The 24,785-nt window shown below is 37.2% G+C and overlaps 1 protein-coding gene across 2 annotated transcripts in view; it reads right to left on the bottom strand.

Annotated features, from left to right (window-relative positions):
- LOC5571305 (forkhead box protein K1) overlaps positions 1-24,048 on the bottom strand; it is an 85,406-nt gene extending 61,358 nt beyond the window's left edge. The window contains exons 1-3 of one of the 2 annotated variants that reach the window (XM_021840839.1): positions 23,909-24,048; positions 11,549-12,096; positions 11,321-11,447 (exon numbers count right to left, since the gene is read on the bottom strand). The gene's annotated coding sequence lies outside the window, so the exon portion shown is untranslated. The remainder of the gene's footprint in view (positions 1-11,320; positions 11,448-11,548; positions 12,097-23,908) is intronic. The other variant, XM_021840854.1, reaches the window with a different exon arrangement.
- Positions 24,049-24,785: the final 737 nt, after the last annotated feature.

The following is a 24,785-nucleotide window of genomic DNA, read 5'->3' on the forward strand; positions in this document are numbered from 1 at the left end:
TCATATTGATTCTATCCAATCATCCACGGTTTCTCCGGAAATTGCTTCAAAAATTCCTCCAGGAATTATTCCAGATAATCTAGTAAGAACTCTTCCTCAGTTCCTCAGTAAATACAATCTGGGAGCACCCTTGAATTTCTGATTTTTTTTTATTTCTCAAGCTTGCAATCAAGGGATAAATCTTGCAATTCTTGCAAGCTTTCCTAGAGTAATTTCTCAACAAAAATATGGTTCGAAATGATTGAATGATTCTATTTTGATTTTGGCATTATCTGTAGCAGCTATTTGTAATAGGGGGCTTTCCTTAGCCTAGTAGTAACGTCCACGGGTAGAAGGCAAAGCTATGCTCTGGGTTCGATTCCCGGTTGGTCCAGGACCTTTTTTTAATGGAAATTTCCATGACATCCCAGGGCATAGAGTGTCGTCATACTTGCCACACGATATACGAATGCCAAAATGGTAACTTTGCCAAAAATAAAAGTTCTCAGTTAATAAACTGAGAAGCAGGTTCTGTTCCAATGAGGACGTAATATCAAAAATAAGCAGAGAAAAATGTTTATGATAGTGACTCTCGATAAATTTCTTGGAAAATTTTGACAAGCCTCTCAGAGTTTTTATTGACGATTTCTTCTCACATAGTGAGATCTAAAAAAATCGTTGTTCCTTGAGCAGATTCGAGAATTCTAATTTAATATTCAAATCAATACATTCAGATAATTACTGAAGACTACTATTTCAAAGGATTGTAGCAAATTTCTTGTATCTGATGGGTTTCATACGTTGTATTCGCATGAGTCTACCGATGATATTTGTTGGTCTATTCTAGATCTGTTCTGGATGCCAATTAATTGATGGGTTCTTTCCGAGATCTTCGTTGGATATCTAGGAAGGACTTTTGCGGATATCTAGAGCAATGTTTCAGCAATTCCAGAAAATTCAACTTGTTTTTACTTGAATTTCCATATAAAATTCACCCGTTTCATTGCTAATGATTCAGACTAATTTTTCGTTTCTATGAACTTTAGTACATATTAAAAAATCTAATTTTCAGGGGCCCGCAAGAAGTTCGTAGAAACTTGAAGGATCCGCACGCAGCTTCAGAAAGCTTGGGAACCTCTGAACCAGAGGTACTACTGGTCAAGGTGGGACCTCTATTTAGTGTTGCGTTCTTCGTCGGAGAGTTTGATCGACGGTTCGACGCAGCGGCGGCGGTGGTTATTTTGGTTTCGTTCGTTCGGTAGGTTCTCTCGTTCACTTCCCACGAGGCCGTCATCACCGGTGACCGCACCTGTCGCGTCGCGTGATGCAATATCTCTCCTGCGTTGCTGAAACACATTTCTCTCTCTCCGGCGCGGCTCTACGCGGTTTTCGTATTGTTTTTGTTCTCCCTTGAGTCGTCTGGCTGATGTGCTTTACTTTAATTACTACCAGAAGCTAAGTGAAAATTAAAGAGATGTGTTGTTGGTTTGCTTTATAATAACTACACTTCAGTTTTGGATTTATGCTCGCTTTCATGAAATATATCCACCTTTCTTTAGATTTTACAGATATTCTGGGAATCAAACTTTCCAGAAATATTGAATGAAAGAAAAATCATCGAGCGGTCCTCCTTACATGCGACCCTTGATTTATGGTGAGAAACAAATAACTGTAGGTTTCCGAACCTAAAAAATGACTAGATAGTCTAATAAATACCTCATCATAAACAAAGTCGGTAGAAATTGTAAATATTTTTATATTATAATCATTTCCTATATGATTTAATATCATGCGATGTACACAGTGTACTCTGTGCATGTTCAGAATTGGCGTGTTTCAATCGATACCGATCTCGACAAAAACAATAACGTACTTATTATAATCCCAGAGTTGTCTGTCTGTCAGTAACGTTCCAACATGTATCATGTGAAATGTTTTACGGCAGTAAAAACATTACACAATCTGGTTCAGCGTTTATTAATGATTGGTCTTTAGTATAATATTTAGCACGTCTGTTGGTACGGGTCTATCCCGTTAGGCTATAAATGGTTGGAAAATTACTCTAAGTATCTCTGGAGGAAATCCTGCGACAATCCCTGTGGAATCTACTGTAATAATCTGACCTTTTAAATCTGACTGCTGATGGGTTTCCTGGAGCAATTTCTGGGAAAATTTGTTTGAGCATTCTATGAAAAACCAATAGACAAATATCTGGGAGAGTTGTCAAAGAATTCTTCGGTGAAACTTTTTGAGAAATCTGCGGAGGAGTTTTTTAATGTAAACCTTAAAAAATCTTTGAAAGAATCAATGGAAAGTATTCGCAAAGCTCTTCCTCAAGCCTCGATGATTCAGGAACTTGTGGAGAAATTCCTGAATAACCTTTGGAGAAGTTGCATAGGAATCTAGGATTTATTCCTGAATTCCTTGCAAGGATTCTTCCAAGAATCCTTGCACATTATTAATAACGTGTTTGTATTTGATAATAAAAGTATTGTTCGGAATCTCCAGTTAAGGGAAACTTTCGAGTCCTTTGCTGGATGTTAGTGCTCGTTATCTAAGCGTATACTCTGATAGATCACAACAGAATAGGACATTATGGCTTCCGATGACACACTTCCCAGTTTTTAATGCATCCAAATATCAATTTGCGAGAGAGATACCCACCTACTTAAACATCTCACATACATACAATGGAGGTGCTTCACGGCCAAGACGAAACCGGTGTTTAAATTACCAATTAGTAGTGTTTTTCGAGATCGGATTCATGTGCATTGCGCGTTGATTCTCGTTAGTCGCACCCGCAATCAAGATTGTGTTAATCAACGGCAACGTGATGCAACAACGGCCATCTCCCGGCGGCGGTTGCCGACTATAACACAAGTGTATAATCCACCTTAACCCAAGTTCCATATGTCGTCTCCGCACACACACGCATATCTATCTACGACAACATTCTCCTCATCGCAAAACCTGAATCTGGATGGCGGACGAGAATCAACATCACAAAAAATAACTAAACGACGACATGGTAGATACCACCGAGTCCTCTGCCACCATGTGGTGCATGAAGCATACTGGTCTCTCTGGTACTGGGACTGGGTTAAAGGTATCCAGGAGAATATGATATGAATGGGGTGGCAGATGGGTGGGTAGGTGTCTTATTTGTTTATCACAGTGGTCACAGAACTGCGGCTCGCGGGCCACATAGCCCTCGAGAAAGTTTTGTGCGGCCCACGAACCGGTCATCAAGTAATTATCCAGACTTCCGATCAAATATTCGTCGTCTGCAGAGTTGTATCTGGGGAGATTTTACTTGAGATAATGTTGTAAACTTTTCCATAGAATATTACAACGAAGAATCAGAGGGTTGGTTGAACACAAAAGGTTGACCTTTTCCACAGTAAACTCCCTATAAACATCAAATGGCGTCTGAGCAGCCAAACTTCTTCCAAATCATATCAAACTTTTGGGGGCATGATATTTACCATACTTTAAGACGAACTTAAAAAGACCTCATATCCAAAATGTAAATAAATCGGTTTTGTGCTGATTTTAGCGTATAAGAGCCTAATCTTACTGAAACATACTATGGCCATTCAAAAATATGCACGGAAGTTGAAAAAATATTGTTTTTTTAAAAGACCCCATTTCATTTTCCGCTAAGAATGATATTCATCGTAAATGCGACCTTTTCATAAAAAGACTTCATTTCTATATTTAACAGACACCGATTTGAGGCCTATTAGATAAACATCAGAATTGCGATGTTGATTAAGAAAATCGTTTCAAATCTACTAAGTAGATGCAAGTTATGCTACGGAGCTATTACTCTTTTTATTATTTTACACAGCGATTGTCTCAACGGCAAACATTAACAAACTTTGAAAAATAAAAAAAAAAATCGAGGATTTTTCCAGGTATGTCTCCAGAATGAATTATTGAATGTGGAAGGTATTTCTAAAACAAATTTCATAAACATATCTGATTAATGCAAGTATAGAAAGCTTTTCAATTACTGAGGAAGTTTTGGAGGATTGACCTTTGAGAAATTGTCTTACGTAATTAGTGAACTGTCCCTAATTTATCATATCTAACTCCGAAACTGTTGATTCTAGAGAAAAATGTTCTATGAGGAAGTAAACGGATGTTTACGACAATGGTTCATGATGGAGAAATTTTTAATAAAATTTTTTTTCTAAGAACAACTGGTCGGTGTACAGATAGACTGGACTAGATGATATTTTGGCGTTCTGAAGATATGTTAAAGACTCTATAAATTTTGATTTTTCCGATGTTATACCGTGCACCCCCGCTAATTTGAACGGTACCTCATGCAAACCATCGGGGTTCATTTTTAATTTGAACATCTAGTCACCCTAGAAACGCGTTTTTGGTTACCTCTTGCACTGTTTTGTTTTGATTCTGCGTTCCGTTCCACAGCGCTCCATCTCACTTCACTCCGTTCCACGAGCTAAATGACGTTTGAACCATTTTTAATCTGAACGATGTGCAAATTAGCGGGGTACAGATTAAAAAGTGTGCAGATTAAATGTGGTCAAACCAACGGCGGTACCCGGTATTAATACAGATGCATAATCAAATAGATCAGTTGCATTATGACAGCAAATAATGCAAACATTTAGATTTTTCGAACGACTGCTATACGGTTTTCTGAAACCATAAAAAAGCACTTTGTTCAGTCTGTCTGAATACCGCCGACCAACTTTCGGGCGATTTTCAAAATATTCAAATAAATCAAAATAAATACGTTCTGATGAAACAGTAAGAATCTTGAAATGATTCTAAACCATAATGATTATATGAATATTTTTTCTAGAAGAAGCCATTTTCGAATTATATCAAGTTTAATTAAAAAAATATCATTTACATATTAAAATAGGCCATTTTCATTAGTTATTTGCGTTTCTCCATCAATAATAATACGTTTTCGAGATTAAAGACCATATTTCTTTCCACTTACTTAGTTTTCCTTGATGGAGAATCGCGAATAACTAATGAAAATGGCCTATTTTAATAATTAAATTATATTTTTGCAATAAACTCGATACTCGATATAATTCGAAAATGACTACTACTAGAGAAATTATCTATATAATCATTATGGTTCAGAATAATTTCAACATGCTTATTGTATTATCAGAACGAATTTATTCTGACAAAAAATAAAAATTTTAAAATTCAGCCAAAAGTTGTTCTTACTAGGAAAAACTTTTTTATTTAAAATTTCTCCATCATCAAACTTTGTTTCTATTCAAGATTCTATGGTGAACATTTAAAAAATATTAAAAATGGATTTTTTGTGTAATTTAAAATTTAAGTTTTATTTTTGATTTGTTTCTGAAAATAAACAAGATATTTTAACAGTGCATATTTTTTTCTATAGTCCAAACGGTTCACTACAACTTCTTCATAGAACATTTTTCACTAAAATCAACAGTTTCGGAGTTAGAATTGTTCATATAAGTTGCACGCAAAACAAAAATAGGCCATTTTCAAAAGTTATATTTGAGTCAAAATGATATTTTTTTCTATGGAAAATACTTATTCTACCATACCAAAAACATGTGAAAAATTTAATCCAAATCTAAAACTATTGAGCTCGATTTTCATTTTTTTTTCGACTCATTCTGGATGGAATTCGTCTATATTTCTCGAAGACTAGCCTAAAATTGAGGATAATATTCTAAAATTTGAGGAGCAGTCCCTGAAAGTATTCCTCGTGAAATCTCTAGAGAACTCACTATAAGAAACGCTTCTTCCCTCAAATAATATAAGAATAAATTCTTGAAGAATAATCGCGTAGGGTGGAAGCACCGATTTTGGCCTGCCTAAGAGAAAATGTGGGTATATGGGAAGCTTTCAATCCATATTAAGGGTGTGAACCGTTTTACCAATTCGTTTAACTTTTAGTTTAAATTTGACAGTTCGATAATTATTTCCCCTCCGGTTAAAAGAACCCTGCTCTGAAGCATCATTCGGTTAAACTTGACAATTAAAAAGTTATTTTGTGCTCCCGGAAATTTGAAAATAACTAACCATTTGTCAACTTTGTTCTGAAATACTTTTCGTCTGTCAAAATTGAAAAGGGTCGACCGCGAAGTTAAATTTAACCATTTGAGGGGAAAATAACTATCGAAATGTCAGATTTTAACCAAAATTGAAACAAGTCGGTGAAACGGCTGACAGCCTATGTATGAAAAATATCGGAACTGAGCTGAAACCATTTTTGAAAATCGGGTTGCTTAATATTCTTCTTCAGTGTCTTAACTTGAGTCGAGAACTTGACACTGCAGAAGTCTGTAAGTCGCAGACAAAATAGGCATATCCGTCAAGAAAAGCAACATATTAGAGTTTAAAGGTATTTGCTCGCCTTACTAGTGACTAAAGAATTTAATTTTTTGTTTTTTTTTTTTTTTTGCAAAAGTGAAGTGAAGTGTTAAAGTTCAATTAGTCGTTTTTTGTTCTCTCAGTCTTTGAGGAGACGGAACAATTACTTTTAGAAAACTTTCAGAATAAGCCATATGAGTCTTCCCCAAGGCTCATGTCTTAGTCCCTTACTTTATAATTACTGTTCGAGATATTTATAACAGTTTGGAAGCATTATGCACACTTGAACAACTTGCAGATGATGCTCTCTGTAAATAGCCCTCGAGCAAAAATCTTGCAAAGATCATAGCAAAATTATCTTGATAATCTATCTACTTGGGCTAGTAATTTAGGGATCGTGGAAAGTATGAATGAATTTGAATTCTGTAGATTTCAAGCAAATGGTAAATTCTAAGCTCTTAGTAAAAATTTTAATTTTTCAACCGTGAAAGTATTAAGGGGAAACAGTTTGGCCAATTTCTAAGATTATACCAAAACTTCAAAGGCACTAACCTCGCGAAAGAAGCATTCAACAATAGTGAACTTTTTATTTTGGCTTTGTGCACTAGCATTTTCTTTTAAAATGATCAGGAACGTTTGCCTACTATTTCTCCTGTTTTTTTTTTAGTACCTTCGAAACGACCATAGGAGAGGTTAAAAAGGCTATCAGCGAGCTGAAGAACTGTAAGGCTGCTGGGAAGGACGAGATCCCGGTCGAGCTTCTCAAGCACGGAAGCGAGCAGCTTTACCAGTCGATCCACCGAGTACTTCTGAAGGTATGGGAGGACGAAGAATTGCCCACCGGCTGGTTGGATGGCCTCATCCGCCCTATCTACAAGAAAGGGCACAGACTGGAGTGTGCCAATTACAGAGGAATTACCCTGCTGAATTCGGCGTACAAAATTCTGTCGCGCATCCTGTTTAACAGACTGAGACCGCTCGAAGAGTCCTTCGTCGGCGAATACCAAGCTGGTTTTCGTGAGGGCCGTTCGACAACGGACCAGATGTTTAGCTTGCGAATGATCCTAGACAAATTCCGGGAGTATAACTTGCAGACTCACCATCTGTTTATTGATTTCAAGGCGGCGTACGACTCAGTGAAAAGAAATGAGCTTTGGCAGATAATGTCTGAAAATGGTTTTCCGGCGAAACTAATTAGGCTGATACGTGCTACGCTGGATGGTTCGAAATCAAGTGTTCGGATCGCAGACGAGGTGTCAACCTCGTTCGTGACGTTAGACGGATTGAAGCAGGGAGACGCACTTTCGAATTTACTGTTCAACATTGCACTTGAGGGTGCTATTAGGAGATCTGGCGTGCAAAGAAATGGCATTATTATCACAAGGTCGCACATGCTCCTTGGCTTTGCGGACGATATAGACCTGATCGGAATCGATCGCAGGTCAGTGGAAGAGGCCTTCGTGCCTCTGAAGAGGGAGACAGCGAGGATAGGCCTGACCATCAATTCTACCAAGACGAAGTACATGGTTGCAGGTAGAGATAGAGTCAGGCATGGTGGTGTAAGTGCTGAGGTAGTGTTTGATGGGGATGTGTTTTGAAATTGTTGAAGAATTTGTTTACCTTGGAACACTTGTGACATGTGACAACGACGTTTCCCGCGAAGTGAAAAGACGTGTTGCGGCTGCGAATAGGGCCTTTTACGGACTACGTAACCAGCTTAGGTCCCGCAGCTTGCAAACCGAAACTAAATTCGCCCTGTATAAAACATTGATTCTTCCGGTGGCTCTCTACGGGCACGAAGCGTGGACGTTGAAAGAGTCAGACCGGAAAGCTCTCGGTGTTTTCGAGCGTAAAGTGCTGCGAACAATACTCGGTGGGAAACTCGAAAATGGTGTGTGGCGCAGACGCATGAATCACGAGTTGTATCAAGTGTACAAAGATGCGAATATTATCAATTGTGTAAAATACGGCAGACTTCAGTGGGCTGGTCACTTAGTGCGAATGTCGGAAGAAAGAATTGCGAAAATAATATTCAGCAGGGAACCAGGTAGAGGCCGGCGGCTTCGGGGAAGACCACGAATACGCTGGCTGTACGCAGTGGAAGAGGACCTGGCGACCCTAAACGTTCGGGGCAACTGGAGAAGTTTCGCCCAAGACCGACGAAGATGGAGCTCTACAATACGCCCGGCAATGGCGTGATGCTACGCTGTAGCCATCAAGGTATCAAGGTAAGGTACCTTCGAAACGTGAATGCATTGCGACAGCATTGCTGTTCTGTCAAACACCCAAGACTACGGTGGCGCTATCTATGCTTTTATTAATGATCCATTGCCGAGTATCTTCGTGTTTTAAGGCTGTCACTTGCTGTATATTAACCCGAGAAGAGTTTTAAAGTTTTTGATCTAACTTTGATGTTTTTTATTGATTTGAAATTTTAGGTATGCATTTTGTGATATATAAATAATAAATGCAAACATTTTAGTGATATAATCCACCAAGCATGCAAAATAGAACTTCAACTTTTATTTAAGATATTATTTGGATTAAATTGTACGATTAAATTTAGATTAAATGGACTTTTTCAACATGATTGCAGTCTCCATACAAAATTCTTTGTTTCTCTTATATTTAAAAGTACAATACTTTTCTAAATCACCTTCCTTAGCCGAGTGCTTCGCGTCCGCGGCTACAAAGCAAAGTCATGCTGAATGGTACATGCCACACGATATACTAATACGAAAATGGCAACTTTGGTACAGAAAGCTCTCAGTTAAAAACTGTGGAAGCTTGAAGCTTAGTTGAGAAGCAGGCTCTGTCCCAGTGAGGACGTTAATGCCAACAAGAAGAAGAAGAAATAATCAAAAAATAACTTTTGAGCGCCGAAATTATTACGAACTTTGTTGATAAGTATTGTTTAACACATTAAGTATGAATTCTGTGGCGAAGTAAGCAAATAAATGTATGATGATTGGCAAGCTGGCAAACTTGCATGCAAGTTGGTTGAAATTGCAAAATTATGCATTTTCAACAGCCAATATCTAGCAAACTTAACGTGCTATGATATTTTGGAAAACGGTGAATCTATCTATATTAAGTACACAGCGGTATATTGGTGCTTGAGACCGAAAAGTGTTCCGCAGTAGGTATAATCTGTCCAGACTTTTCTCTAAGCATATTTCACAGATTTTTTCATTAATTTCTCGCCGCGTTACGACAATAATTAGTGCTTTTATTAGTAATTTTTTTTTTTCATGATTTTCTGTAGAGCGTATCAGAAATTGATTCAGGTATTTGTCCAATCTTTCTTCAGATATTACTCCGCAGATTTGTTCAGGAGTTCATTTAGTGATTCTTTTATTGGCTTCCTAAGGAATTCTAAGAAATAGCCTCAAAGATTGCACCAGAAAGTCCTCAACATATTTTCTTATATTTTTTCAAGGAAGTCCTAAATCTGTCAGAAATTTTCAAGTGATTTCTCCAGAGATGCCTCCAGGGATTTTTAAGCATTTCTTCCAAAATTATCGTTGAGGAATTCTTTGAGATTTCAATCATAAATTATTCTAGGAATACATTCAGGAATTACTTCAGAGATTTCTCAGAAGATTCCATCAGAAATTTATAAAATATTTTTCTGAAGACAATCTTCAAGTAACATAATGGAAGGTCTGTGAATTTTGAAGTAACCCTTGAAAAACTCCTGCAATAATCTCTAAAATAAATAACAGCTGAGTTCTTTTGGAGGTCCGGGAGGATATCCTTGTTAAATTGTTAAGATAATCATTGGGAAAAATATCCCATCGGATTTAAATTTCTGAAGGAATTCACCAAAGAACTTCCTCGAAGAATCTGAGGAAATTTGAACTTTTGAAGGTTGTATGGGGAAATTTGTAGAGAAATCTCTGGAAGAACTTCATGATGTTCAATTTTTCTAAAAATTCCTGGACCAGTTCTTAACAGATTTCCTGAACTTATCCCTGGGGGATTTTTAGGAGCATTTTCTGGGGGATATTGTGAATGAGTTGAAGGAATCCTGAAGTGCCAACTGGAAAGTCTTTTTTTTTCTTGTACGGTTCTTTGGATGATCTCCAAGAGTAACAACTGAAGGAATTCCAAATAGAATTAGTAGAAAAATATCTGAAGGAAATTCTAATTCTTATAGTGATTAAGATAGAGATAAATCGAAGCCAAACTTCAAATTTTCAAGAGCAAAAATCTGGAAAACCAAACATACGTTTGAGCTGAAAACCTAATCAATTGGTCAACACCAGCTAGTGACCAATCGATTAAGTTTTCAGCTTAAACGGATATTTGGTTCTCCAGATTTGTGCTCTTGGAAATTTGAGGTTTGGCTTCGATTCATCTTCACCTTGATGTGGAAATTAATGGAAGTTGCTTTGAAGTGCTCATGAATTTCAAGGAGCAAAATCTGTATTCTGTCCTCGAAGCATTACCTGCTGAAAGAGACTCCTTAAGGAATTTCTGAAGGGATCCCTGGAGGATCATGCAGACATATCTAGAGAAATCATTAAAAGATAGTTATGATAGTGTATTGAGGTGACCCTCAAGATCAATTAGGCTGAGAACCACTGGTTTATCACAATATACGCGCAGAACAAAATGGATCCCACCACACTAGTTTAGAGCTCAGTCAGTGCCAGTGCTTGTACGACTATAGCTTCTCTAACGGGTGCCTCCCGGTGTAAGTTTGATTCGGTGGCCCAGAATGTGTTTGTTGTTTCGTTAGACTGGCAAACATCATTTCACAGATCGTTATGGTATCATTTCAATTAACTTTAATTTTACGGATCCCTTTCATCGTAGGGAACGCTGCTAACAGCGCCATAACAGTTTGTATAGACTAGTTCTATCAGACAGAGATTCTCTTCATGGAACGACACGTGATTGGGGACTATCATAAATCAGTTCATCAAACTCCCACCATATGAGAAAATTGTACAGAACATAAGATTTCAAAACAAGAATGACGACTTACCAGTAACGATGTCCCAGGGTTCGCAAAACTGTCCCGATTTTCCAACTTGAAAGAAACCGGACGGCACACACTCTCTCTGCACACAACGAATCCGACGACGAAAGACAGTTAACTTCCAACTCTGGCACTGACGGGGTAAAGTAGTAGGAAAACAACAATTTCCAGATAAACACTCGGTTAGGTATGAATAAATACAGCCCGCTCTCTCACTGAGGTTTGCTCACTTACACAAAGACGCACTGAAATACGGTGCCAGTGACTGAGGTTTGCACTCGGGAACGTGTTTTACTCTGTAAGAGCAACGACTCAGTCTGCACAATATGTATATTGAACACACGACAAAAATCGCGCGCGCCGTTCTCCGCGTCCGTCCACCGATGCGATGGATGGGAAGGCCAAAAGATCGATACTCCAATTTCTGAGCCTCCTGGCGTGCAGTTTTTTTTGTTGGGCTCTTGCTTTTATAACCTTTTGTGTCTCTTTCTGGTTTCACCTGGTTTCTGTGACACTGTGCACGAATCTACTTGCTTGCTCGATATGTCTTCCAAGTTGTTCACTACTAACTGAGGTTGTATGAACCGAAAATGACTGTCACGAGGAATAGTTTTTGTAGGTTTCGTCTCTTCTAACTTAACTTTTGCACACGTTGTTAGGGTAGACCCACTAAGTTTGTGTTAGTTTATCGTTTATTCGAAAATTACACTTAGTTTTTAAAAGTTTAGTTCTACTATCGTAGTTTTTTTTCCGATGGACACTGTTCTGTTACAGATGACAAACTGAAAAATAGGGAATTGAAAAATATTGATAGCATCTCGGTTAAAAATTTACAATTAGTTTAATTATTGAACTTTTCCAAACACTATAACATTGATTGTATATAATAGAGTCAATAATTTATTTGCTGTTGAATTTTTCAACAAGGTTGGATAATTAATTGTTTTCATTGAAAATACACAATTATTTCAATTGTATAAATAAATTATATTATGTTTCCACTATTTCCCAGAACTTTAAAATTGTTTTATGAGAGTACAATCAAAGTTAATTTTAGTTTGCTATTACATTTTAGAAATATGCAAGGTTTATAATCTTGGACGGTCTTTTGAATCCCAAGAAGTAATTTCAACAAAAGTTATTGTTGTAATGAGTTTACAACCAACAACAAAAAATGCTGAAAATAATAGAATAACTATTCAAATAATTGCATTGAAGTTTGGGTTCACTCCCTAAAAAACATGCAAAAGTGTTCAGTTCATATCTCTGTGATTACACGTCCAATTGAAACTATTCAAGTCGCATTCGAAAGGCAAAGAGTTATTCTTACTTCGTTTGTATTTCTCCAAAAACATTTTTTGAACTTTGTATACTAAATTTGTACTTCAAGTTGTAACATTTTTCAAAAAACACACTGAAAAAACATAGCTAATTCCCTCAGCATTGGATCGACCAAAATTTTAAAACAAGATGTCATTAGAATCGTAATCTTATATTCTTTGAAGAGCACTCATGAAATTTTTGCGGAAAAATCTGAAAAGTATCAATGAAACAGTCAGTCAAGTCATCGTGCAAAAGTTTGGGTTCACCTGAACTTACTTAAATCTGTGAAATCTCAAACCAATCATGCACGCGCCATCATTTGCGCTCAAAAAAGCTTTAAAATATTAAAATCGGTTAAAAAATAGCAGCGATATTGACAAAAATGATGTGCGTGCGGCTCAGGTGAACCCAAACTTTTGCACGATTTGCATCATACTGAGGGGTGAACCCAAACTTTTGCACGATGACTTGACTGACTGTTTCATTGATTTTAAATACTTTCCAGATTTTTCCGCCAACGTTTCTTCCGTCTCTTCAAAGAATATAAGATTACGATTCTAATGACACTTTGATTTAAAATTTTGGTCGACCCAATGCTGGGGAAATTAGATATGATTTTATGGGGTGTTTTTTGAAAAATGTAACCACTTTAATTAAAAATTGAGTATACAAAATTTAAAAAAATGTTTTTGGAAAAACACATACGTAGTAAGAATAACTCTTTGTCTTTCGAATGCGGCTTAAAGAGTTTAAATTAGACGTGTAATCACAGAGATATGGACAGAACACTTTTGTATGTTTTTAAGGGGTAAACCCAAACTTTTGCACAGGAGTGTATGATTGCAACGAATAAGGCCATAATTTTAAGAGTCACATTCCACAATGGTTCCATTTGTTCTACGAAGCGATCATAAATCATTTTTTATGATATCTGATAACAAATATCATTAGAAATAATAAATCAATTATGCTTGACTGTTAAAACACCGTCGAGGGTTTTGTCGTTATTGATATTACTTTAAACGTTCTGATTTAGTATTTCTCCGCATATTAGGAAGGCGCTGTTATTTAAATGATTATTTGAGACATCATGCTATAATTTGTCTCTCAGTGTCCAGCGCACATTTTCTTCGAAGAGAAAACATTTTCTTCCATAACTCATCAGCAAGAAAATAGTCTTTTCTTTGAAGAAAATACGCGCCGGAATTCACCTACAGGATTATCTAAATTATTTATGTTTTATTGAAAAGGACCATGGAATCTATACATTGAAAGCAAAGTTTCAGAACTATTAATTTCCAATTCCCCTGCTCAGAGTTGCTTCTCATGCTCATATAAGCCTACATTTGATAGGTATATGTAAAAATAAACATGTATACCCTTTTTGAAGTGCTAAAGATGCGCATACCAAATAAATACTTGTAATACTTTTTGATTGATAATGCAAATTTCACATCAGCTCCCTACCAAATCAAAATAACGGAAATGTCACTTAACTTTATGTAAAAATATTAACAGCTAAGAAATAGTAAATGATTTATTCGTGAATATTTCATTGCTTCTTTATTATTCTCTTAGTTTTATTTTTCTAGCTCTGGTTCTGTACATACTGGAATGTTATTGAAGATTTTGTTTCGATGCCAATAATAAATACAAGAAAATTTTCATCTCGTTCCTTCCTCCCACACTTTGGGAAGTCATGTCTTTAATATTAGAAGAGTTGTGCCATAACAAATTTATAAAAATTTCATTGTCTCATCGCTCTCACTGATTTTTTTTTATTAAATTAATTTACAACGTTGCAAGAGTGTTCTTATTGAATTGAAGTAGTTACAGTGAAAATCTCATTTTTTTATATTCATTCAAGTGAGTTACAGACATATTTATATGCGATAATTTCAAGGAAAATTTGCCTCATTGCCTCTTTAAGTAAAAACTAACAACTTTGAAAGCAGAAGCAAATATTTGCAGATAGAACATTCACTAATTCATTTTCCTACTTAAACATGGTCATTTAGTGGCTGAAGTTTGATTAAATGTGATTAAAAAACCATACCTAAAATAAAGTGATGGAGTTATGAAGTGAGTATATTCCTATCCTCATTATTCACTTCACACCGACAGGGTCTAAAATAACGCTATTCGAAAACATTTGAATAAATTTTAACCTTAAGATGAAGATAAATCGAAGCCAAACTTCAATTTTTTTAAATCACAAATCTGGTGTTCACCCGTTTGAGCTGAAAACCTAATCGATTGGTCACCACCAGCTAATGACCAGTCGATTAGGTTTTCAGCTTAAACGAATGTTTGGTTCTCCAGATTCGTGCTCTTGAATATTTTAGGTATGGCTTCGATTCTTTTGCACTTTAACTATGTCGGCGGCCCACCCTATTAAATCAGGTGATATTCGTTTGATCCCTTTTGATCTTCCAACAACAACATTCGACCGATTTTTCAACCAATTTAGTCGGATATTGAACTGTCAAATCAAGCATAATTCTTCAGTTCGACGTATCTGCAAAAATAAGCAAACCGAGATTTGTTTTGCATGGGCTTGACAAACGCATAATCTGCATATTGAGCCTACAAAAGTATTCCTAAAACCATTTTTCAATTTTTTGAAATAAATTTCAATTCTGTCCCATGTGCACTTTACTCAGTGTTTTTAATTTATACACCCTACGTTTGTAAAGCGACTCAACAGTCAACTTTTTCATGCTAGCACATACACCGTACATACAGTATTGGACAGAACATTTGCAACTTTTTCGATTTTCCATACAAAATGACAAACTTTGGTAAGCTAGATCTCAGTTATTTATTGACCGATTTGAATGAAACTTTCACAGAACATCAGATATAACTTTAATTTTAACATATATTTTTGAATAATTTTTCCAATCACGAGTTTATAAGTAATAACGGTTTGAGTAAAGTGTAATTTTTGACAAAAAATTCAAAACTTTTTATCTCAAAATCTGATAGCCCTACACAAAAACTGTTTTCAGCGAACTTATTCATCTCGTCAAAATCTACAACTTTGCTGAAGATATCATGAAGCTATTCCTTCAATATGTTTAGTCATGTCAATTATAAAAAATCGTCAAAAAATTCACTTTAGTCAAACCGTTACTGCTTTTCAACTTGTGATTGGAAAAATCACTCAAAAATATATGTTAAAATTCAAGTTATGTCTGATATTCTGTGAAAATTTCATTCAAATCGGTCTATAAATAACCGAGATATAGTTTATCAAAGTTGGTCATTTTGTATGGAAAATCGAAACAGTTGTAAATGTTTTGTCCAATACTGTATGCTCATAGTAAAGCGACCTATATGCAGAATCAAAACATAAATTTGAATCAGCAGATAAGTCATACCGTTTCCGAATCACTAAAAATGTTGGAAATCGAGAAATTCGGATTTTTACAGTTGCAGCTAGCTGACGCGTCGGCAAACTGATGTGGAACATCATCGGTTCGGTTCTAGACAATATTTCTTACCAAATTTCTCACAAGAACTGTTCTCCATCTACCATCTAAAATAGGATTTAAAATGCTTTACAATATATTGCATCGCATTTTACTCGAATCCATCTAAATGATAGATACGCCTATTTGAAAAATTATGCTTGAAATGTTTAATGGGGATCTTCATCATTTGCAGATGCAAATTTGCAGTGAAATAATGGGGGTTCCGAATGAACAATCACCCAAAGCCAAAAAATTCCCTCGGGGCATATACACTGAAGTCAATAAAGTTCCTTACTACCAGTCCTACAATGTGTACGTGACATTTAAAAGTGATATTACAAACCATACCACTTGTTTACCAGCATTTCGTTCAGTGTACCTCCGCCACTTGAGCAAAATCGAACAAACGAACCGATAGGTGTTTGTGTTTACGTTTAGTACGTATGTTTCACTCTGAATCACAGTCTCTGATTTTGGCTCGGGGTAAGAGGGGCTCAGTAACCGATCAAAGCAAACCGAATGTCGCACTCGCTCACTCAGCAGGAAGCGGCCAGAGCATTATTATTATTTTTGTGCTAACAATACCTTCCCCCCTTTTGTAATGGGGGGCATCATCCTTCTCTCTCACTCTCCGTCTTTCACACCCTAACAAACGGAAACGGGATACGACAAGCGAGCATGTAAAAGTACCAAATACAGGGCTGGTACCGGTAAGTGGTGTATTCTAGTAACCGGGGTTGAGAAAATAGTGATCTACGATTCTCAAATAGGGACCAAATGTGAATTGAACATCAAAGTGTAGTCAGTTTGATTTTATTTACGAAACGAAGAACTTTAGTCTAAAGATCTAAACAGCGTACTGAGCAGCACCGGCATGCAACCAATTAAATATTCAACTCGTACGGTTGTCAGGTTCTCTATATCTGTAAACTTGAAAATTCGAAATTTGGCTTCGTTTTATAATCACCTTTAGTTAAATAAAACTGTGTTACGACAAAAAAAGTCTATTATTAGCATTAGTACTAACAAACTATGCTATGGTTACTACACTCCCGTGCAAAAGTTTGGGTTCACTCCCTCAAAAACATACAAAAGTGTTCTTCTTTAAATTTTGTATACTAAATTTTTAATTGAAATTGTTACATTTTTCAAAAAATACCCTGAAAAATCATATCTAATTTCCTCAGCATTGGGTCGACCAAAATTTTAAACTTTCTCGGGGATACGACTGTGATGATTATGTTGTAGGTTATGGCCTTCAGTCTATTAAGCTCAAAAACGGATTTTAAGTTTTCATCCGACGTTTCGGACACATTTATTGTGCCTTTTTCAAGGAGTCTGTGAACAATGAACATTTTATGTTGTGTTTATGTTTAATTATGTTGAGTTCACTTACTAATTGTGTTCCGTTTTCTCGTTAACTTGCCCACAGCATAGGCAGCATAAGTCAACATACAGAATCTACAAGCAAGAGTCAGATAAAAATTAACGAACAGGCGTAGAATCCGAAAAACGTATGGGGTATAGGGTCAAGATTTGCGTTACCATACACGAATATGAACGAACTTCCGATCTACCACTTGATAGCGGACGTGGAGAACATCATCCAAACAAACAGCATAACCGAAGTCCAGAAACGCAACAGGTTGCCAACCAAATCCAAAATTTTCTCCACGTGGAAAGAGGAAAGGGCATGCATGATCCGACAACCAACTTCTACCGGAGTACCATCAAAGCAACGAGAACGTTTTTGAAGGAACACCCGGATCTAGTGGTTATAGAAGCGGATAAAGGAAACCTAACGGTGGTGATGAAACGGGAGGAATACGAGTGCAAAATGCAACGCATGATCGACGATGACGACACGTACCGGAAGCTCAACCGGGACCCAACAACAACGTATCAAAGACGCCAAACACTTGGCGGATTTTGAAGCTCATCGATCGTGCTACCGAAATGAGGTTAAAACCTACAAAGCGACAACACCGCGAATATATGGTGCCCGAAAGCACACAAGGAGGGCCTACCATTGAGACCAGTGGTACCGTGTAAGACGTCACCGGCATACACACTGTCGCAATACGGGGGTAAGATAATCCAAAAATCCATCACAGGGCAGTACAACGCGACGGATTCGTTCACGTTTTGTGAATACATAAACAACGTCGAACTACCGCCGGACTACGTTCTTATTTCCCTGGATGTAGTTTCGCTGTTCACTTGTATTCCCAAGGACTTGGTTCTCCGTGACATCATCAACAACTGGCACTCTATTAAGCAACACACCAACATCAACCTGGACCTGTTTCTGGAGATGACCGAATTCTGCATTGACTGCAGCTATTTCCGGTTCAAAGGACAGTTCTACCAGCAAGTGTTTGGTACAGCGATGGGGAACCCCTTCTCTCCCATAATCGCGGATCTAGCAATGGAAACGTTACTAGACAACGTTGTCGCGAGAGTCAGTTTTCCGATGCCTGTGCTGAAGAAGTATGTAGACAACTTGATCTTGGCGGTGCCCAAGGACAAAATTGAAGAGGTGAGAAGAATGTTCAATGAATACCACGACAGAATCCAGTTTACTGTTGAAGAGGAAAACGACCGGAAAATTCCGTTCCTAGACTTGCTTTTGGTTCGACAAACCGACCAAACAGTTAAGACTGAATGGTACATGAAGCCAATCGCCTCATGAAGGTTTCTGAACTACCATTCCGCACACAGTTTCAAACTGAAAATAAACGTGGCGACCAACTTCATTCATCGAGTCAAAACCTTCTCCACCAACATTGACCCGAACACAGCACGTGGCATCATTCGCTCCCAACTAAAATTGAACGATTATCCCCCACAATCATCAACCGCCTCATCGATCGATCGAGAGAACGACGGGTCAACACCACCACAAACGATGATGTCACGACCCCAGAAACAACCGTTTATCGATCAATGGTACATATCGGACAATTATCGGGAAAAATTCAAAAATTCCTGAAAAAGGATTATCCGAATGTTACCATTAGTTCGAAAAATGCTAAAGCGGAAGGAAACATTTTACCGCCGGTAAAAGATGTGGAGGATAAAATCAACAAGTCAAACGTCATCTACAGCATACCATGCGCAGACTGCCCAGCGTGTTACGTAGGTATGACGACAAACAAGCTGCAAACGAGGATCGCCAGTCACCGCTCCTGTTCCAACAAGCTACAACGCATGTGGGAAAAAGGCAAGACGACGGAGGACCTGGAGGTAGCACAACTTCGAGAACGAACTGCGTTGCTAGATCACTCCGCTGCCAGCCATCATACTTTTGCGTTCGATCGAACCCAAACTTTTGCACGATGACTTGACTGACTGTTTCATTGATTTTGAATACTTTTCAGATTTTTCCGCAAAAAAATCATGAGTGCTCTTCAAAGTATATAAGATTGCGATTCTAATGACACCTTGTTTTAAAATTTTGGTCCATCCAATGCTGAGGAAATTCTCTATGTTTTTCAGTGTGCTTTTTGAAAAATATCACAACTTCAAGTACAAATTTAGTATACAAAGAATGTTTTAAGAAAAATACATACGAAGTAAGAATAACTCTTTGCCTTTCGAATGCGGCTTAGAGACTTTCAATTGGACGTGTAATCACAAAGATATGGACTGAACACTTTTGCATGTTTTTTAGGGGGTGAACTTTTGCACGGGAGTGTATATATTCTCAAAATTTCACGATATTGGGGTAATTTGCCCATTATTGCGATGTAAGAATTTAATCCCTACTATCAATCGAAAACTCTATTTTCTATAGTTATCATTGATGAGGAGGAAAGCTTATAATATTCCCAAGCTAATCCAAATAAATGCTTTCAAAATTAAACTATTTCAATCGTACGAAGCAGTTTCAAATGATGCATCAAACTGCAATACTGTTTTTTTGAGTACATAACCAACATAATTACATGTAGAAGGTATTTCATTTCATGGATGTAGTAACATGGTAAACGTTGAATTCTGAAGTAAAATTCGATATTGTTTAGAAAAATCATACCGCAATAGTGATTTCTTCTATGCGATTGCGTTCTTGCTTTCTTCGCTCGTGATCGCCCGAATACGAACACTGTAGAGGGCATCGCATCATTTTATTTTGACATGCACTCACGCATATATCGGTCAATTTTCTTAATTCTGTCGTACATTAGTTTGAAAATAGCAATGAACGGAAAAAACAAGGCTGTGAGTAAACTTTGATCATCCAGCATTTACATTTGTTTTGTTCTGGTTCTCCGATGTAAGAATCTGTGAGCAATCCGGTCGGTGTTGGTTCGTGAGCGTGTGAACATAGATCCCGCTTAACATTGATTCGTTGCGTAAACAGCATGATGCTTTCCATCACTGGCTCCCAATGGCATAATCGAAAGTTGAGTTAAATGAGTTAAACTTACTTCGAAGGTATTTTGACAACATTATTTTTTGAATGTTCTTTACTAAATTTTTACTTAAAGTTGTGACATTTTCCGAAAAACATAATAAAAAATCACAATCAAAATTTCTACCAATTAAGCTATCGCAAAGACCCTATTTTGAGTGGTTATGCCCCAGAACTGACTATTATAGAAAAAGTTTTTTTATTTTTTTTTAATTTTTTTTTTTTTGTATGGTATTCAGTTGGAGCTGCCTGACAGCTTAACTTGTCAAGGCTGAACCCTCGGTCTGGCTTTTGCCAAGTTTCCCCTCTACCAGGACCAATACTCAGACGGACTAGGCAATGGCGCCCACATGAACACTGTTTTTTATTAGTATTGTGACGTGGTAGTTTTTGAAAAGTACCCATATTCCCTTGCTTCTGAGAAAAGGAAGCATTGTGAAAATCAGCAGCTCCATCAGAATTTGTTTGAAATAGTAGTGTAGTAGTGTCATTACTAATACTGTTTAGTCGAAATGGTTTTGAATAATTTGTCATTCAAGTGCTATTCTGATCACTCCTGTCTTTTACGTTAGATTAGAATCTTAAATGTCAATTGTCGTCAAGTTTTAACAAAATTAGGCTGTTTAGTAGTAGTTCTAGTTAATTTAATTTGTTGTTGTTAAAAGTATTTATTGGTCATTAGTTCATATATCCTTGAAGAAAAAAGTCGCTTTCCTTGTCTGTTCAACAATTTTTCGAAACTAGCAAGTGTACCCTAATGATCGATCTCAGCGTCTTACTTTCCACTGTCATTTTATAGTGAATATTGAAAAGTAAAGTTACCTTAGGCTTCTATTACAGTCTCCTACATGATTCACTTTTCGGTGGCAAATGCAATGCTTCACAACGCCTACTTTCTACTTGTAAATTTTGCGAAAATGAAGCTGGAATTAGATTATTTATACCGCTGTTACAAAAGAGGTATTTCTTATTATGGCAATGTAAAAACCATATTAAAATAAGATTGTCGCCACTTATTTCTACTCAGTGAATCTACTAGTCATTTTCCTAAGAGTTCCTATGTATTCCCTACGTCGTATATGATAACGATGTATCTAGCTAGCTAATAGTAACAGTGGCTACGGATCATTCTGGTTAGCAAAAGGCAAACTGAACGTCACCAATAGTATTAATGTCCACTTCGAATAGATTAATTATTTGAAATGGGCATCAATTCTATCAATGACGCAGAATGTCCGTTGGATCACATCCGAGATATTATTGCGTCTATGCCATATGAATTATGACGCGGCTTTAAGCAAGTGCCAAAATGTGATACCACCACTACAGGTTACGCCTTTGGTTTCCATCATATGGGCTAATGGATTATGCCCTCCCATCGCGGCAAGGTCGCATAACCAAGGGGAGGGACTATTATAGAAAAGTTGATTATAAATTAAAACGACTTCTTCTCGTTTAATTTATGAATGTCGTTCTAAAAGCCATTGATAACCAGGTGCGTAGCTTGTAGGTTCTGAGCAAACTAGTGGATTTACATGTTATTTAACAATGGAGCATTAAAATAACCAAAACGGCCGCTATGGAAATTATAGATAGCACCACCGTAGTATTGTGTGTTTGACGGAACTGCAATGCTGTCACAATGTTAAATCAACATATTCGTCATCAAACGTCAACATCCCACCGCAAAATCGCTAGTGTTTGGAGGGGATTTTAACGATTTTAACCTCCAAATTGCCAAATAACCTCCAAATCATCACCTCCAAGTTAGTTCTAATATCCTCCGTTATATGAAAATTTAATATGGTGGCGCGTCGATCGTCGCAAGTTTATCGTTAAACAATCAATCTCCCGATGGAGATAGTTCTTATTTTGGTAATTGGTATTTTGTTTTAAAAACAAAACTGCATACTCGATTACCAACACTGAGCCAGAAATTGCGTACGAATTTCATAGATAACGCTTGTGAATTGATTTCTTGACTGCTTTTCTCTCTCATAAGATTCTTATGAAACACAAAACGTCCGATATTCAAAAGAAATTATTGTCGTTATCATTAGCGATCTTATGAATATCTTTATTTTCCTAAATTCAAAAAAATCTTGTGTACCTCATACGTTCCGATTCCTCAGAGAGTGGCTTTAAGGGCGAGATCAAAAGAAATGGGAGAATTGAGTTGTTTAGTGATGGAAACCAGGGCCGTACAATTTCATTTCATTGAAAGCATTTTCAGTCCGCAGCTGACTGACTCAAGCTTACCTTTCAGTTGAAACACTACTGCTTCGTTTCAAACCGACAAACCTTTCCTTTCATCACAGCATGCGTAGTCTCTCCTTTCTTTCTTGCTGCTTGTGCATCGCGCGTCATGAATCGGAGTGTCACCGCAGCGAGCTGGCCTTTCAATCGGTAGTCTCTGTTTTTAGGAGCGGATTAATTTAATGACCCGTGTAGTTTCTCTGTCTTATTTCATTACCTAACAAAGTGCACACATCATTATTGCAAAAAATAGTTAAAATTCAATTTTAAACATTTTGATAGATTTCAATGAAATTATATGAAACGAAATTCTTACTCTTTCATTTCACCTTTCTTGTTCGTTGCTTTCAATCGGGCAACGAAACGAATGAGTGTGAAACGAAGGACGAAGCGACGCAGTTGTTCGTCACCATCGAGACGACACAGCCAAGCCTTCGTGTTTCACATAATGCTTTCGAAAATGCACAGCCCTGATGGAAACATAGTTTTTGAAACTTGCTCGAAAGAGCTAATTTTCCCAAGTATGACACAATTTTATTGCGCTTCAATATCTTAATGTTGGGATTGTGAATTGTTTGAAAAACATTAAATCTATTGATGATTTCGCATTTTGGAAGAAAACATCACCTTTAACCAAAACTAGCGATTTTGCGGTGGGATGATGATGTTTGATCACGAATCGACACAATAATGTTTTGATTCACACACGAACAGATTATTTCAAAGAAAAATTTGTCGAGAGGTGATTCAAAATTTATTTCTATATTGACTTCATACGTATTTTAAAAAACCGATGAAATTGTCTTACGTAATTAATGGACAGCCCCAAACTTGCGTCACTAAAAAACGATTCGCTACCAGCCCTGCACTAGCGCAAAGAAAAATAAAACACAAAACACAGACGGGAACGAGATTCCGCTTGCACAAACACATCTAACGGATGGAACCGCGCAAGAGTCACAAGTCGAGCAACAACTCCGGGACGGGAGGAACATGAGAAAAATCAATGTAAATTTTATTTTTCAAGGGGTGCGTTGTTTTCACACGGGGAAACAAACAGGGCCCCGATTCTGGAGCCGGCCCTACTCAAATCGAACGAAAAACACTCAAAAACGATGCACTTACCACTGCCGAGGAAATTTAGCACGGTTCGGGAACTTTTCCAACTGTATTTGCACCTTATTTTTTAGTTTTTCAGCACGAAAATCAAACACGAGTTTGAAGCACTTCTGCGCGGTGTACAATCGCTCGAGTCGCAGTGTTTTTTTCCTTTTGTTGATTTTACGGATCGGGCGAAAAGCACGCCCCTGATGCATGCAGATCGATGCGAGCTTTGAAGCGGCGCGTCTAAATGATTGGAGCTTTCTTGTATAAATTGAGGTGCCCATTCCCGCCGCATGGAGGCGCAAGTGAGCTCTTTTGGGATTCACGTTAGACGAAACAGATTTTAAAGTAATCGTTATCGGTGAGATGAAATGAAGCCAAACCTTAATTTTTCTAGAGTCTCGTTCGAACTGATGGTTATCAATCGATCAAGTTTTAGGCTTGATTGGTTGTCTTGTTCATCAGATTTGTGCATTAATGTGGCAAACTCGCAAAGGGCGGAAAAATTTCAATTAAATTTTTAATTTTTTAATTCAATTAAAACAAACGACATTTTAGTTTGCTTTAGCTTCACACGTTAATATGAAAAAAAAAAAAAACTGAAATTGTGGGTTGTTTTCAAGGCAAACCCACATTTAAGGCCGCACGGGACGTCATCATAATCACCCTATCCATTTCAAGGAGCAAATCCCAAGAACCACTCCATATATCAATGCGAAAATGTATCACTATGGTTCTATATATGTAGTGCACAACCCGATAAATTTTCAGCTTCATCGGTTCACTAAAACTCGAGATTTGCTTCCACAAAGTTTTGATGATTATTGTTAGAGTGAGACGAAAGATAGGGAAAATAACACGGTCTCCCGTGTCCCCTTAAATTCAGCCAAAATTTGTT

Source organism: Aedes aegypti, chromosome 1 (assembly GCF_002204515.2).
Source record: "Aedes aegypti strain LVP_AGWG chromosome 1, AaegL5.0 Primary Assembly, whole genome shotgun sequence".
Taxonomy (NCBI): Eukaryota; Metazoa; Arthropoda; class Insecta; order Diptera; family Culicidae; genus Aedes; species Aedes aegypti.